The sequence below is a fragment of the Nicotiana sylvestris genome, chromosome 7 (genome assembly GCF_000393655.2).
Source record: "Nicotiana sylvestris chromosome 7, ASM39365v2, whole genome shotgun sequence".
Taxonomy (NCBI): domain Eukaryota; kingdom Viridiplantae; phylum Streptophyta; class Magnoliopsida; order Solanales; family Solanaceae; genus Nicotiana; species Nicotiana sylvestris.
Window position 1 is genome coordinate 50138791 of NC_091063.1, and position 15852 is coordinate 50154642.

Here is a 15852-nt window from a genome sequence, read left to right on the forward strand (position 1 = left end):
ATGGAGCGGGTCTTGATTTTGTCCTGAAGAACTGGCGACTGCCTCCTGCTTGAGATCCCCCATGGCTGAAATTTCCTGCAGACTTAGCTCTCTTGCTGAATTCCCTGTCCTTCTCTTTCTGTAGCCGCTCTTCTTCTTTCAACCTGTCTTCGTTACCTTTAACAAAGGCAACCATATTAGTGATGGTCATGTCATTATTCTGAGCAGCTATATTAGCATCAGCAAACAAATCATCTGAAAGCCCCAACACAAACCGCCTAACTCTGGACCTCATATCATGTACCATTTCCGGAGCATACTTAGCCAGCGAGACGAACTTGAGGTAGTACTCATTCACACTCATATCATTCTGTCTCAGCCTCTCAAACTCTAAAGCCTTAGCTTCCAAGACCTCAATGGGTAGAAAGTGTTCAAGGAACGCATCTGCAAACTCCTTCCAAGTCGCAGGATCCGCATCCTCTCCTCGGGACTCTTCCCATGTTTCATACCAAGTGTTAGCAACATCCTTCAGTTGGTACGCAGCAAGCTCTGCTGCCTCAGTGTCTGTAGCATGGATCACTCGAAATATCTTTTGAACCTCATCAATGAAGTTTTGTAGATCCTCATCCTTTTTGGACCCTGTGAAGACATGAGGTTTCATGTTGAGGAATTCCCTAGACTTGGAACTACCCGTCTTATGAACATCACTTGTTCCTTGCCTTTGAGCTTGATTAGCAACAATCTGGGTGAGCAACTGGATAGCTCCTCTGACATCCATGTCTGAAGCACTGGGCATTGAGCCCGATGCAACCCCCTGGGCAGGAGTGTCCCCCTCCTGAGCAGCATTAGTTGTGCCCCCTGGCTAGTAGCTGAGGCCCTCCTGGTATACTTTCTTTTTGTAGGAATTTTTCTAAAATACGCAATTCGCACGAGTTAGAAATATTCCTGAAAGCAAAGCTCTAACTGCACGATCTAGAGTATGAAAGAAATGAAACAATCCTAGATGTCTTGGTGGTCAGCTGTTTACATGTGTGGCACACACACACATATAAAAGAGACCCCACTAGACACAGCTTCGTAGACTCCCTAGGACTCTTAAACCTGGGGATCTGATACCAAGTTTTGTCACACCCCGAACCATGGTCTGGGTGTAACACACACTCGGTGCCTGACTGCATGTGACCGAGCAAACCAACTGCATGGCTGGATCAATGTGTGGAATAACTATGTGTTAGAGGTAAATGTAAAACATGATAATCTACTAAAGAGTCTGATTGAAATGTCATAGATACGGAAAATACTGAAAATTTTGCAAGTATAAACAAGTAGCCGACAAGGCTAAAACATGAAGGCCTGCTACTAGCTGACTGACTGGGTTATAGTCTACGAAGCCTCTAAAGAATACTGAAAATGCTAATTGTTTACCGGTACAAGGTCCCCGGTATACCTCATTAACCGAGATACTATAATGAATAAAACAAAATAGAGATAAGGCCCCGAAAGACTAGGCTCACCAATAGATGATATGAGATGTCCTAGCAAGCAGAATCGTCAACCTGAAAATCGTTACCTGCATCGCGAGATGTAGGTCCCAGGCAAAAGGGACGTTAGTACATTTGAATTGTATTAGTATGTAAAATAGTTGAACAAAAGAACCGTAATTACTAAAACTGAAACTGAACTGCTAGCTGATAAACTGATAACTGAATAAGAAAGTAAGGATATGAATACTCCCTCTTCTGAATGATGAGCAACCTGTTTATCTGATAAACTACGGCCTCAGGCCGAATATATATATATATATATATATATATATATATATATATATATATATATATATATATATATATATATATGCACAAGCTACGACTTCAGGCCCAAGTATATGTATACATAACTACGGCCTCAGGCCCAAATACAGGTGTTCAACATTTAGGAATTTAAAATCAGGAACTGAGAATCATACTGCAATACATGATACTAAAATAATGAGTCATACCGAGTTACATGATACTGGAATAGTGAATAGGATTAGACTGAGATAAGTATTCATAATGATTTGATTCGTCATAACTGAAACTCATAGAATATCGAATGATTATGAAACTATGCCATCTAGAGAATAGAAGTTCTACTGCTATTAAGGGAACTAAGGCACAATTACTTTCTAAGGAAACTGATAATGGTCATAATGAATGGGACGTAGGGAGAATCGTAGACATCCCCAAACGTAAAGAGTTAGCCTTACATACCTTTTCTTCCTGCCTTTGAGCGTAATACAATCGTTGTCAATCTTTTCAACTTTAATCTTTTTGAAATTCAAACCCTTTGAATTTGAGTTCTAGGATTCCTTCTCTAAACAATGATGTCCCAATCGAATATCTTGGGTGGTGGAAGGACCCTTAAGGAGTTAGGTTTTTGAGAGTTCCTCTTTCTAGAGCAAGTTTTTATGTTTTGGGGTTGTGGGGGACGAAATATAACTTTAAAACGACCCCCCACTAGCACACTCGCGCACCTGGAGGCCTGCCCGCGCTACTGACCGCGCTAAACGACAGTAACACTACATCAAAATTAGCGCGGTCGCGCTTGTGGGCGCACTACCGGGTGTGCATATCGCATACTGTTATATTAAATGCGCATAACCTTTTGCAAAAAGGTCCGTTCGGGCTCCATAATATATCGTTGGAAAGCTATTTTAAAGGCCTACATCTTTCATGCTTTGGGTTTTCCAAAATTCCTTACATATTGTCACTAAAACCTGATGGAATACGAACCTTCTGCAAACTTAGTCGATTTTGTCAAATCTTATGCACCTCACTTTCCATCTTGATTTTGAAGTAACTATTTTCACCCCTAATCATCCCGATGAGACTTCACATGTTCAATATATAACCTTACCACTCATTTAACACATTCACACCTACGCCTTATTTATGGGGTGTTACACATTCTTATACTTAACACTATATAATTAACTATTTCTAATTAATTTTATTAAAATTAGCTATTTTTAATTAAGTTTATTAGTGCTTAACACAACTAGGTGGAACTTTTCTTCGAACATGAAGAGTTAACAACCATTTATCAAAGCCACGAGAATCACACATATGATATAAAAAGGACAAATACAAATATACTTTATCCAACCATTTATCTTAGACTTAAGTACTTGTGTAATAACATATCATCTTTTCTATGAATTCAAACAAAAATCTCTACTTCAAAAGTATTATGCAAAAAACAACCACAGAACTAGAAATTGACTATGTTTCCCTCAAAAGAAATTGAAAACTTATAATAAAATCTTTGGGAAGAGTTCTTTAGGAGATAAAAATCTTAAAATAAAAAGGAAAACTGAAGTGTATGCACCTTCTTCATCTACTATTGTATTTTAAGTAAATGGAATCATCATGAATTTCTTATTTCTTGGTCATTGGCAGATTTGATATGACATTAGAGTATTTATCCTTTTCACTTGTTTTGTAATTTCACTGACCAATCAAATTGTTAAATTGTTAAGTTGTTGCAGGCATAACATTGAGTGCCTTAATTGCATCGTGGTTGTAGTCTAATCCACCACGTTAAGTAAACAACGAAAAGATCAAATAGCTGGAAAAGTAAAGTAAAAGGAAAGCAAGAAGTCATATTCATGGAAGTTGTCACTAATAATAAAATTTTGCATGTACAGATAGAGAATATTGTAAAAGTAAAAGTTCTCATATATACATATAACGTCAGGAAAGAAATGTATATAAAAGTATTAGAGTTGGAGAAGAGCAATTTAAAAGTCAAATATAGAGCAAATGAATAGACCCAATCTCGCAACAACAATTTTGATACTTCAGGTTATTACAATAATTGAATTGCATAACTCACAACCAAACTTTTCAAAAGTAACACAAGCAGGAAACATGGAAAGATAAAATAAAAATCGACAGGTATTAAGAAAAATATTGTCTTAAATAATTGAAGAAAATCAAGTAAAAAACACACATAAAAAGGTATACAAATGCATATATTCCAACCTGATAGAATATATGAGTCCACCAAACTATATAGAGACCACGTCCTATATTGGTTTCCACAGATTATGCAACAGTAAGTAAATGAACACAGAGGAATTTTACGTGAAAAACTCCCAGCTTACGGGATTAAAAACCATGACCTACCCATGTAGGATTTCAACTTCATTACTGAGCAAACTTCAGATTACAACCTATTGTAACCTAGGAATTAACCTCTTAATCCATTACTAACTTGTAACAACTCTATTATAAGCCACTTTTTAATATCTCTATTACAAAGACTTTACAACTCGACTAACTCTAGCCAAGATACAAACACAAGGGTTTATGATTTACAAAGGGTTTCCTACACAATGTTGTAACTAAGCTAAGTAGGAGTTACAAATGAAGAAGAAATAACAAAGACTCAACAAACTTAAGGACTTAAGATATCTTCAATCTTTGGATCTTGTCCTTGAGGTTGCAACAGCTTTGTTCTTGAGAGAGATTGTGGCTAGCATATGAGAGAATATTGTCTTTTGATTTTCAAGTGTTAGAGAAATGAAATACCTTGCCTCATATTGATAATATATGTTTATGATGTCATCAAGGATGATGTAATAAAGTGCCCTTTAGTTTGGCCTTAGCAAGCTACAGTTGTGTTGTTGTACTACTGCCAGACGGTACAGTGTAGCAGCCCGCTAGACGGTATAGTGCATCAGCTTTTACAGCAATAGAGTTGACTGTACAACGATGATGGGAACTGATCCCTATCTGGTCCCTCTGCTGTTTCCTTATCTGATTTCATTGAGAATTGAACCAGACATCTGACTAGTTATTCTGAATGTAAGGGAACTTAATTATATCAGATTCCTTATCTTGTTCTCTCATGAAGTAAGTTGTTTTACCTTCCTTAAATGTATTTACACATGTGTGACATCACTTACAATTATGTAAGCAAGGTAGGTGAAAAGCCTTCCACAGAAAGTTGATTGTTGTACTGTTCCTGTATAGTAGCGTGTAAAGGCAGCAGCTTTCCAGCTAGAAAGTTGACTTCGTACAGTCTCCTCGGGAACTGGTAGGGATCTGTTCCCTCAGTTGTTCCTTCCACTCTAAAGACTTGAGTTATATCCCACGCTGGATCCCAACCGGGAACTTTGTGATCTTAAGGTCTTCTAAATGTATAATAGGTTCCTTATCTCGTTCTGGATGGTAAGTTTGTTAGATCATCAAAACATAAAGTAAAGTACTTATGCCAAAAGTACTTGTAACCTATCACAACCAATAATGGAAAATAGGTAGTGTGCGATAAATAAAGAATAAAAAGAAAAAAAACTTAGCGCAGCTCGAAAATACAAAAACACAAAAGACAAACTCGACCTAAGAAATCTGAAAAAGATGACCCATAGCAATGGCCAGAAGCAAAGCAATAAAGGAAGCAAAATGCAGAGAAAGTAGAGCTCTGGAATAGATTCTAGAATATATCAATAAGGAGAGGAAAACATATACATACATGTATTACATATAAGTAATTTTAGTTGCAAATTTGCCCCAAAAGAATTTGATAGAACAAGTTTTCCTCTGTTCGTCCACCTCCAAATCCCATATGTTCATCCACCTCCAATTGCTGTTTCAAAATATTAGTAACAAGGAGAATTCCAGATTAAAAATAGAATCATATGTTTACATGCCCATAAAAAAATAACGAATAAAAACTAAGTAAAATTAAAGAATAACCAGGAAAACCTAACCAAAATATAGAAATTTTGAAATTAAACTAAAATTCAAGGCCAAAAGGAGCAACAAACAAAACAAATGCATAAGATGGTTAAGAGAAAGAGTAAATAGTTGTTCAAGATGGAGACTTACTTTCTCTCTTGCCCATCTTCTTCAGGTGCATGTGCAGAATCGGTTAAAGGAGAGCCAAATCCACATGAATTTTTAGAATAGTTATAAGAAAATCTGATAACTTTTTAAGAATTCCGTAGTAAAACCACGAACATCGAAGGAAAATGAATTGACAGAGCTAAATCTCTAAAACAACATGGAACTGTGCCTCTCTTAGATTTATAAACATCGAGACATCTTAGAGAATCCAGTCATTTGAAGCACTGCTAGTAAAATTTGTGCAAAATCGAAAAAAAATCAAAGGCAATAGAAATTTCTAGACTACATTGTACGAAGGGAAGAAATTGGAGGAAAACTCGAGGAGTCATGTAAGGTAGGTGGCAGAGAATAGAACTTTTACACAGTAAAATGTCACAACCTGAATTTTTCACCCTCAGGAATCGTGATGGCACCTAGTCGTGAAAGCTAGGTAAGCCTACTATTAAGATTTTAACACATAGCAATTAATCCAAACAAATATAAATAGTAACTAAAGCTAAGCAGATATAAAGTAGGGAAGTGTTATAAAAAATTCAAATACTTCAATACATGTCTACCAACGAATCTGGTGTCACAATTTCACGAACATCTACGAATTTCTACAAACACTGGTTTAGAAAGAAAAGTACAACTGTTCTCGAAAGGAAACGAGACAGTAGAAAGCTAAAACATGGAAGGGGACTTCAGGCTCTGTGGACGCCACTAGATCTACCTTGGTTTCCCTGGACTGAAGGCAACTACCTCAGCTACTCACCAGGTCTGGCACCGAAATCTGCACAAAAGAGTGCAGAGTGCAGTATTAGTACAATCTACCCCATGTACTGGTAAGTGTCGAGCCTAACCTCAGCGAAATAGTGACGAGGCTAGGACACGACAACCATATAACCTGTGCATTTAAATCATATGCAAACAGAACCATAATAACATGAATAAACAGAAAAAGATAGGAAGGGGACATGATGCGGGGAATATCAAATTCTAACAATAAACTAATAGAGAAGCATAATGAATGCCATATTTGTATCAACAAGAGTAATGAAATAGTAACACGTGCATGGAATCACCCTTCGTGCTTTTACTCTCGTTCTCACCATATGAAGCAACAGAAATGGTACGGCATCACCCTTCGTGCATTACCTCTCATAATCATGGCACAATATCACCCTTCGTGCATTAACTTTCAAAATATCGGCACCGTATCACCCTTCGTCATTAGCTCTCAAATCATAGCACGGCATCACCCTTCGTGTATTAACACTCACAATATCGGCACTACATCACCCTTCGTGCATTAACACTCACTCACAATATCACGTACGGCATCACCCTTCGTGCTTTACACTCTTCCACACCCAAACAATAGAAACAATACATCCCGGCAAGGGAATCAACAATATAAATAATAACATACTGGCAAGGAAATCGGCTATAACAAATCTCGTTTCAACAGTTATTTCACAAATTAAATTTCAACTTGAGTTGATACTCAACAATGGTCAATTACCAAGAAACTTTCATAAGTCTTGTTCAACATTGATAATCATCAATTTAAGCATGGACTGTACATATTAGAGTCACAACAATCATGGTATAAGACTCACGGGCGTGCTTGACACCAACGTATAGATACTCGTCACCACACCTACACGTCGTACTCAACACTAACACGTAGCAATTAAGACCACAACTCCTATTCCCTCAAGCTAAGGTTAGACAAACACTTACCTCAATTCCACGGACAAAATCAAGCCTTAATTACCGTTTTACCTCTCGGTTCCACTTCCAATCTGCTTGTATCTAGTCATAATTTACTTAATAATATCAAAAAATGCTAAATAAACCAATTCTAATGCATGAATATATATTTCCCAATGTTTTCCCCAAAAAGTCAAAAATCGACCCCGGGTCCGCTTGGTCAGAACTCGAAGTTCGAACCAAAACCCGATTATCCATTCACCCACGAACTCAAATATGTAATTGATTTTGAAATCCGACCTCAAGTTGAGGTACAAATCCCCAAAATTTAAAAATCCTAATTTCTACCCAAAAACACCCATTTCCCATGAAAAAACCTAGATTTTGAAGTGAAATTAAGTAAAAAGATGAATTAGATTGAAGAAGATGAGTTAGAAATTACTTACCTAAGATTTGGAGAAGTTTGAGCCTTTGAAAAATCGCCTAAAGATGTTTAGGGTTTGAGAGAAGTGAAAATGATGAAAAATCCCATCTAAAATCTCACTTAATAGGTGCAGTTATCGCAATTGCGATCAGGGGTTCGCAATTTGTGAACCCTATAAATTTCCCTTCGCATTTGCGACAATTACGTCACATTTGCGACTCCTGTGACCTTCGCATTTCTAGCCAGAGTGTCGCATTTGCAAGAATGGCTTGCCCAGGCCTGGCTCGCACTTGCGACACAATTGTCGCATTTCCCAGGCCTGTTCCGTTTGGAATTGCGAAGCCTGATCTCGCAATTGCGAGATCAGAGGCTTGTACAAAAATACTAGATGCACAGCTGGGTTTTCTAAGTCCAAATCACCCCGTGGCCTAACCAAAACTCACACGAGCCCTCGGAGCTCTAAACCAAACATACATGCAAGTCAAAAAATATCATACGGATTTGCTCGTGCGATCAAATCATCAAAATAACATTAACAACTACGAATTTAACCTCAAATTCATGAAATTCATAAGATAGTTCAAATTTTCCATTTCCTCAACCTAGGGTCCGATTTATATCAAATCGACTCCGATTCTTACCAAATTTCACAGGTTCGACTTAATTATTATCTTAAACCTGTACCGAGCTCCGGAACCAAAATACAGGATCGATACCATCAAGATCACACACCATTTAATTTCCAACAGTCTTTATATTTTCTGGCAAACAATTCTTTTTTAAAAATTCTTTTCTCGGGCCAGAGACCTCGGAATTCGATTTAGGGCATACGCCCAAGTCCCATATTTTATTACAGACCCAACAGGACAGTCAAATCACAGGTTCGGGTCTGTTACCAAAAATATTGACCGAAGTCAACTTTGATCAATTTTAAAGGCTAAATTCAATATTTCTCTTAAATTTCACATAAAAGCTTTCCGGAAATGCGCCCGGACTATGCACACAAATCAAGGTAAGACAAAAGGAGGTTTTTAAGGCCTCAAAACACAAATTTAACTTCTTAAATAAGAGATGACCTTTTGAGTCATCACATTCTCCACCTCTAAAACAATCGTTCGTCCTCGAACGTACAGAGAAAAGTACTTGAGTCAGTGAAGAGATGGAAATATCGGCTCCACATATCGGACTCGGACTGCCAGGTCGCTGCCTCAACAGGCTGATATTTCTACTGCACACGAACTTCCATCTTAACTAACGAACCTACCGGTATAGAATAGATACCGGCTCCTCCTCGTAGGTCAAGTCCTTCTCCAACTGGAGAGTGCTAAAGTCTAACACGTGGGATGGATCGTCGTGATACTTCTGAAGCATGGACACATGAAGCACTGGGTGCACAGCTGATAAACTCGACGGCAACGCAAGTCTGTAAGCCACCTCTCCCACTCGATCAAGAATATCAAAAGGTCTGATGAACCTAGGGCTTTGCTTGCCCTTCTGTCCAATTCTCATCACGCCCTTCATGGGCGACACCCAAAGCAACACTCGCTCTCCGATCATAAATGCCACATCACGAACCTTACGGTCGGCATAACTCTTTTGCCTGGACTGAGTTGTACGAAGCCTATCCTGAGTGATCTTAACCTTGTTCAAGGCATCCTATACCAAATCCGTGCCCAACAACCGAGCCTCCCCCGGCTCAAACCACCTAATTGGTGATCGACATTGTCTACCATATAATGCCTCATAGGAAGCTATCTGGATGCTCGACTGATAGTTGTTGTTGTTGTAGGGAAACTGCACTAATGGCAAGAACTAATCCCACGAACCTCCAAAGTTAATAACACATACTCGGAGCATATCCTCCAAAATATGAATAGTACTCTCGGACTGGCCATCCGTTTGAGGATGTTATGCTTAACTCGACCCGTGTACCCAACTCACACTGAACTTCCCTCCAGAAATGCAAGGTAAACTGCGTACCTCGATCAAAAATAATAGACACGGGCACACCATGAAGACGAACAATCTCCCAGATATAGATCTCAGCTAACCTCTCAGAAGAATAGGAGATTGTCACAGGAATGAAATACGCTGACTTGGTCAGCCTATCAACAATAACCCATACTGCATCGAACTTCCTTTGAGTCCGTGGGAGTCCAACAATGAAGTCCATAGTGATATGCTCTCACCTCCACTCAGGAATCACAATCTTCTGAAGCAAACCACCAGGTCTCTGATGCTCGTACTTTACCTGCTGACAATTCAAATACCGAGCTACATATGCAACAATGTCCTTCTTCATCCTCCTCCACCAATAATGTTGCCGCAAGTCCTGATACATCTTAGCGGTGCTCGAATGAATAGAATATCGAGAACTATGGGCCTCCTCTACATTAGGCACACAAACCCGACCCTGCATCCTCAAAACACCATCATCTCCAACTGTAACCTGCTTGGCACTATTGTGTCGCACTGTGTCCCTAAGGACTAGCAAGTGAGGATCACCATACTGTCGATCCCTGATACGCTCAAATAATGAAGACCGAGTGACTGTGCAAGCTAAAACACGGCCGGTCTCAAAGCAAGCTGTCTCTCACCGACCGGAATATACTCAAGACTACCCATACTGGCTTACTTCCTACTCAAAGCATCGACCACTACATTGGCCTTCCCTATATGACACAAGATGGTGATATCATAGTCTTTTAATAGCTCTAACCATCTTCTTTTCCTCAAATTTAGCTCCTTCTTCTTGAACAAATATAGTAGACTCTTGTGATCTGTGAACACCTCATAAGACACGCCATATAAATAATGCCTCCAAATCTTCAGCGCATGAACAATGGCTGCTAGCTCCAAATCATGAACTGGATAATTATTCTCGTGGATCTTCAACTGTCGTGAAGCATATGCAATAACCTTGTCATCCTGCGTCAACACCACACCAAGTCCAATACGAGATGCATCATAATACATTGTATATGGCCCTGAACCTGTGGTCAAAACCAACACCGACACCGTAGTCAAAGTTGTCTTGAGCTTCTGAAAGCTCACCTCACACTCATCCGACCACCTGAACTAGGAACCCTTCTGGGTCAACCTGGTCATCGGGGTTGCTATAGATGAAAACCTCTCCACAAACCGACGGTAATAACCCTCCAAACCCATGAAACTCCAGATCTCTAAAGCTGATGTGGGTCTAGGCCAGTCCTTGACTGCTTTTATCTTCTTCGGATCCTCCTAAATACCCTATGTTAATACAACATGACCCAAGAAGGCTACTGAACTCAACCAAAACTCACACTTCGAAAACATAGCATACAACTGACTGTCTCTCAAAGTCTGAAGAACGACTCGAAGATGATGCTCATGCTCCTCTTGGCTGCGGGAGTAGATCAAAATATCATTAATGAAGGCAATCACAAAGGAATCCAGGTATGTCTTGAACACCCGATTCATCAAATCCATAAAAGTTGCTAGGGCATTCGTCGACCCAAATGACATCACTAAGAAGTCATAATGCCCGTACCGAGTGCGAAAAGCTGTCTTAGGGACATCAGATGCCCTAATCCTCAACTGATGGTAGCCAGATCTCAAATCAATCTTCAAAAACACTATGGCACCCTGAAGTTGATCAAACAAATCATCAATCCTCGACAATGGATACTTGTTCTTGATGGTGACCTTGTTCAATTGCCGATAATCTTTACACATCCTCATCGATCTATCCTTCTTCTTAACAAACAACACCGGCACATCACAGGGCGAGAAACTAGGTCTAATAAAGCCCTTATCAAGCAAGTCTTGCAGCTGCTCCTTCAATTCCTTCAACTCTAACGGGGCCATACGATATGGCGAAATAGAAATGGGCTGACTGCCCGGAGCCAACTCAATGCAAAAGTCAATATCCCTGTCGGGTAGCATCCCGACAGGTCTGCAGGGAAAACCTCTGGAAACTCCCGAACAACTGGCACGAAATCCATAGAAGGAACCTTAGCAATAGAATCACGAACATATGCCAAATAAGCCAAACACCCTTTTTCTACCATACACCGAGCCTTCATATAAGAGACAACCCTACTGACAGAATGACTAGGAGTCCCTCTCCACTCTAATCGAGGCAAACTCGACAAGGCTAAAGTCACAGTCTTGGCGTGGCAGTCTAATATGGCATGATAAGGTGATAGCCAATCCATCCCCAAAATGATATCAAAATCGACCATATCGAGAAGTAGGAGATCTATACGGGTCTCAAGATCCCCAATAATAACCACACACGAGAGATAGACACGATCTACAATAATAGAATCATCCATCGGTGTGGACACATAAACAGGGGCACTCAAAGACATGAGGCACAACCAAATACGAAGCAATATAAGATGACACATAGGAGTATGTGGACCCTGGATCAAATAAAACCAAAGCATCTCTACTGCATACTGAAACTATACCTGTGATAACAGAATCAGATGCCTCGACCTCAAGCCTGGCTGGGAAAGCATAACAATGAGGCTGGGTCCCACCACTCTGAACTACATCCCGAGGATGGCCTCTTGCTGGCTGGCCTCCACCTCTAGCGGCCTGACCTCCACCTCTAACGGCCTGACCTCCACCTCTAACACCTCGACCTCCACCTATAGTTGCCTGACCCCTACCTCTAACTGGCCAAGCGGGAGGTGGAACACCCGGTTCCTGAACCATGGCACGAGAACCCTGATACTGAGAATTGCTCGATGCTCGAGGGCAAAATCTAGCAATATGCCTCGTATAACCATAAGTATAACAAGCCCTTAGATGTTGGGACTGCTGACCCTGACAGCCTAAGTAACCACCATGAAAACTCTAGGGTAGAGTGTACTAATGGGAGCTGGTGATGCACTGAAAGGTTGCTGATCTGAGGACTGCATATGAGAACCACGACCACCTGGAGAAGTCTGTAGTGCTGAATAAAACGGCCTGGGAGGATGGCCTCTACCAAAAGAATTCCTGCCTCCAGATGAGGCACCATTAAACCTGCTAGAATGATGATGCCTCTTGTTCGACCCCTGACCGCTCCCCTGAGCTAGAACCTTCTCAACCCTCCTAGTCACATTGGTCGCATCCTAGAAAAAAATCTCGCTCCATGTCTCCTTAGCCATCTACAATCAAATAGGCTGAACGAGTCTCTCAATGAACCTCCTCACTCTCTCTCTCTCTCTTTGTGGGAAGTATAAGAAGAGCATGACGGGCCAAGCCGATAAATCTGGTCTTGCACTGAGTGACGGTCATAGAACCCTGCTGGAGATGCTCAAACTACCTCCGATAGTCCTCCCTCTGAGTGATAGGTAGAAACTTCTCCAAAAATAGCTAAGAAGAACCTCCACCAAGCCTTGGCAGAACCTGATAGACGAAAAGCAACAAAGTCGACCCCATTGGTCTCCACTATCCCCATGTTCCATAGAACCTCGTCACAACTGTCCAAATAGTCCTGGGGATCCTAGGAAGATGTATCGCCATATGTGGAGTAAAATGCTTGGTCAACCTGTCCAGTCTCTACAAGTCATCAACAGACATAGCTGACCCATCACCGATCTATGCCACAACACCCGGCTGAACTACCCCAACTGGCTGAGCTACTGGAGTTTGAAATTGGGGAGCCATCTGCTCCGGAGTGCGAGTAGCAGGAGTCTGGGGTCCTCCTCCAGCTTGAGAGGTAGCTGGTGCTACAGGAAATATGCCTGCCTGAGTGACACTCTCCATAAGGCCCACTAGGCGGACCAAAGCATCCTAGAGTACCGGGGTGGCGATGAACCCCTCTGGAACCTGAGTTGGCCCTGCTGGAACTATCTGGGCCGGAGCCTCCTCCTCGAACTCTATTTGAGGCTTACCGCTGGTGCTGCTGCTCGAGCTCTGGGCTAAGCCCTACCTTTACCTCGGCTTCTGCCCCTCGCAGGAGCTGCTACTGGGGGCTCGGGCTGCTGGTCAGCTGATGACGCGGTACGTGTTCTCACCATCTATGAAAGAACAAAGTGGAAGTTCAATTAGCATTGAGAAATCAAGTCACACTACAGGAAAGAATAGATGTGAAGTTTTTCCTAAACTCTGTAGCCTCTGGGGGATAAACACAGACGTCTTCATACCGATCCCTCAGACTCTACCTAGCTTGTTCGTGAATTGTGAGACCTAGGCAACCTAGACTCTGATACCAACTTGTCACGACCCGTATTTCCCACCCACAGGAGTTGTTATGGTGCCTACTCATGAAAGCTAGGCAAGACAACTATTGAGATTTTGACACATTAGCAATTAACCCAAATAGATATAAATAGCAACTAAAGCTAATCAGATATAAAGTGCGAAAGTGTTATAACAAATTCAAATTCTTCAATACATGTCTACCCACGAATCTGGTGTCACAATTTCACGAACATCTACGAATTTCTACAAATACTAGTTTAGAAAGAAAAGTACAACTGTTCTCGAAAGGAAAAGAGACAGTAGAAAGCTAAAACAGGGAAGGGGACTTCAGGCCCTGCGGACGCCAGCAGATCTACCTTGGTCTCCCTGGACTGAAGGCAGCTACCTCAGCTACTCATCGGGTCCGGCACCAAAATATGCACAAAAGAGTGCAAAGTATAGTATTAGTACAACCGACCCCATGTACTGGTAAGTGTCAAGCCTAACCTCGACGAAGTAGTGACGAGGCTAGGATACGACAACCATATAACATATGCAGTTAAATCATATGCAAACAGAACCATAATAACATGAACCAACAGAATAAGATGGGAAGGGGACACGCTGTGGGGAATATCAAATTCTAACAATAAACTAATAGAGAAGCATAATGAACGCCATATTTGTATCAACAAGAGTAATGAAACAGTAACACGTGCACGACATCTCCCTTCATGCTTTTACTCTCGTTCTTACCATATGAAGCAACAGAAATGGCACGTCATCACCCTTAGTGCATTACCTCTCATAATCATGGCATGGCGTCACCCTTCGTGCATTAACTCTCAAAATATCGGCACGACATCACCCTTCGTGCATTAGCTCTCAAATCATGACACGATATCACCCTTCGTGCATTAGCTCTCAAAATATCGGTATGACATCACCCTTCGTGCTTTACACTCTTCCTCACCTAAATGATAGAAACAATATATCCCAACAAGAGAATCAATAATATAAATAATAATATTCCGTCAAGGGAATCAACTATAACCAATCTCGTTTCAACAGTTATTTCACAAAATAAATCTCAACTTGGGCCGATACTCAACAATGGTCAATTACCAAGAAACTTTCATAAGTCTTATTCAACATTGATAATTATCAATTGAAGTATGGACTGTACATATTAGAGTCAAAACAATCATGATATAAGACTCACAGGCATACTTGACACCAATATATAGATACTCGTCACCACACCTATACGTCGTACTCAACACTAACATGTAGCAATTAAGACCACAACTCCTATTCCCTCAAGCTAAGGTTAGACCAAACACTTACCTCAATTCCACGGACAAAATCAAGCTTCAATTACCACTTTACCTCTCGGTTCCACTTCAATCCGCTTGTATCTAGTCATAATTTACCTAATAACATCAATAAATGCTAAATAAACCAATTCTAATGCATGAATATAGATTTTCCAATATTGTTCCCAAAAAGTAAAAATTTGACCATGGGTCCGCTTGGTCAAAACTCGAAGTTCGAACCGAAACCGGATTACCCATTTACCCACAAACTCATATATGCAATTGGTTTTGAAATCTGACCTCAAGTTGAGGTCCAAATCCCCAAAATTGAAAATCCAAATTTCTACTCCAAAACACCTAATTTCCTATAAAAACCCTAGATTTTGAA

General features: G+C 40.6%; 1 long non-coding RNA gene across 2 annotated transcripts; it reads right to left on the reverse strand.

Annotated features, from left to right (window-relative positions):
* Positions 1 to 1491: 1491 nt before the first annotated feature.
* LOC104221870 (uncharacterized) lies at positions 1492 to 6177 on the reverse strand. Of its 2 annotated transcripts, none has more exons than XR_011401144.1 (3): positions 5853 to 6177; positions 5497 to 5610; positions 1492 to 1549 (listed from the first exon to the last, which is right to left on the reverse strand). It is a non-coding gene; the product is annotated as an uncharacterized lncRNA (long non-coding RNA). The 2 variants fall into 2 exon arrangements; XR_709841.2 differs by lacking the exon at positions 1492 to 1549 and adding an exon at positions 4224 to 5188.
* Between the last annotated feature and the right edge of the window lie 9675 nt (positions 6178 to 15852).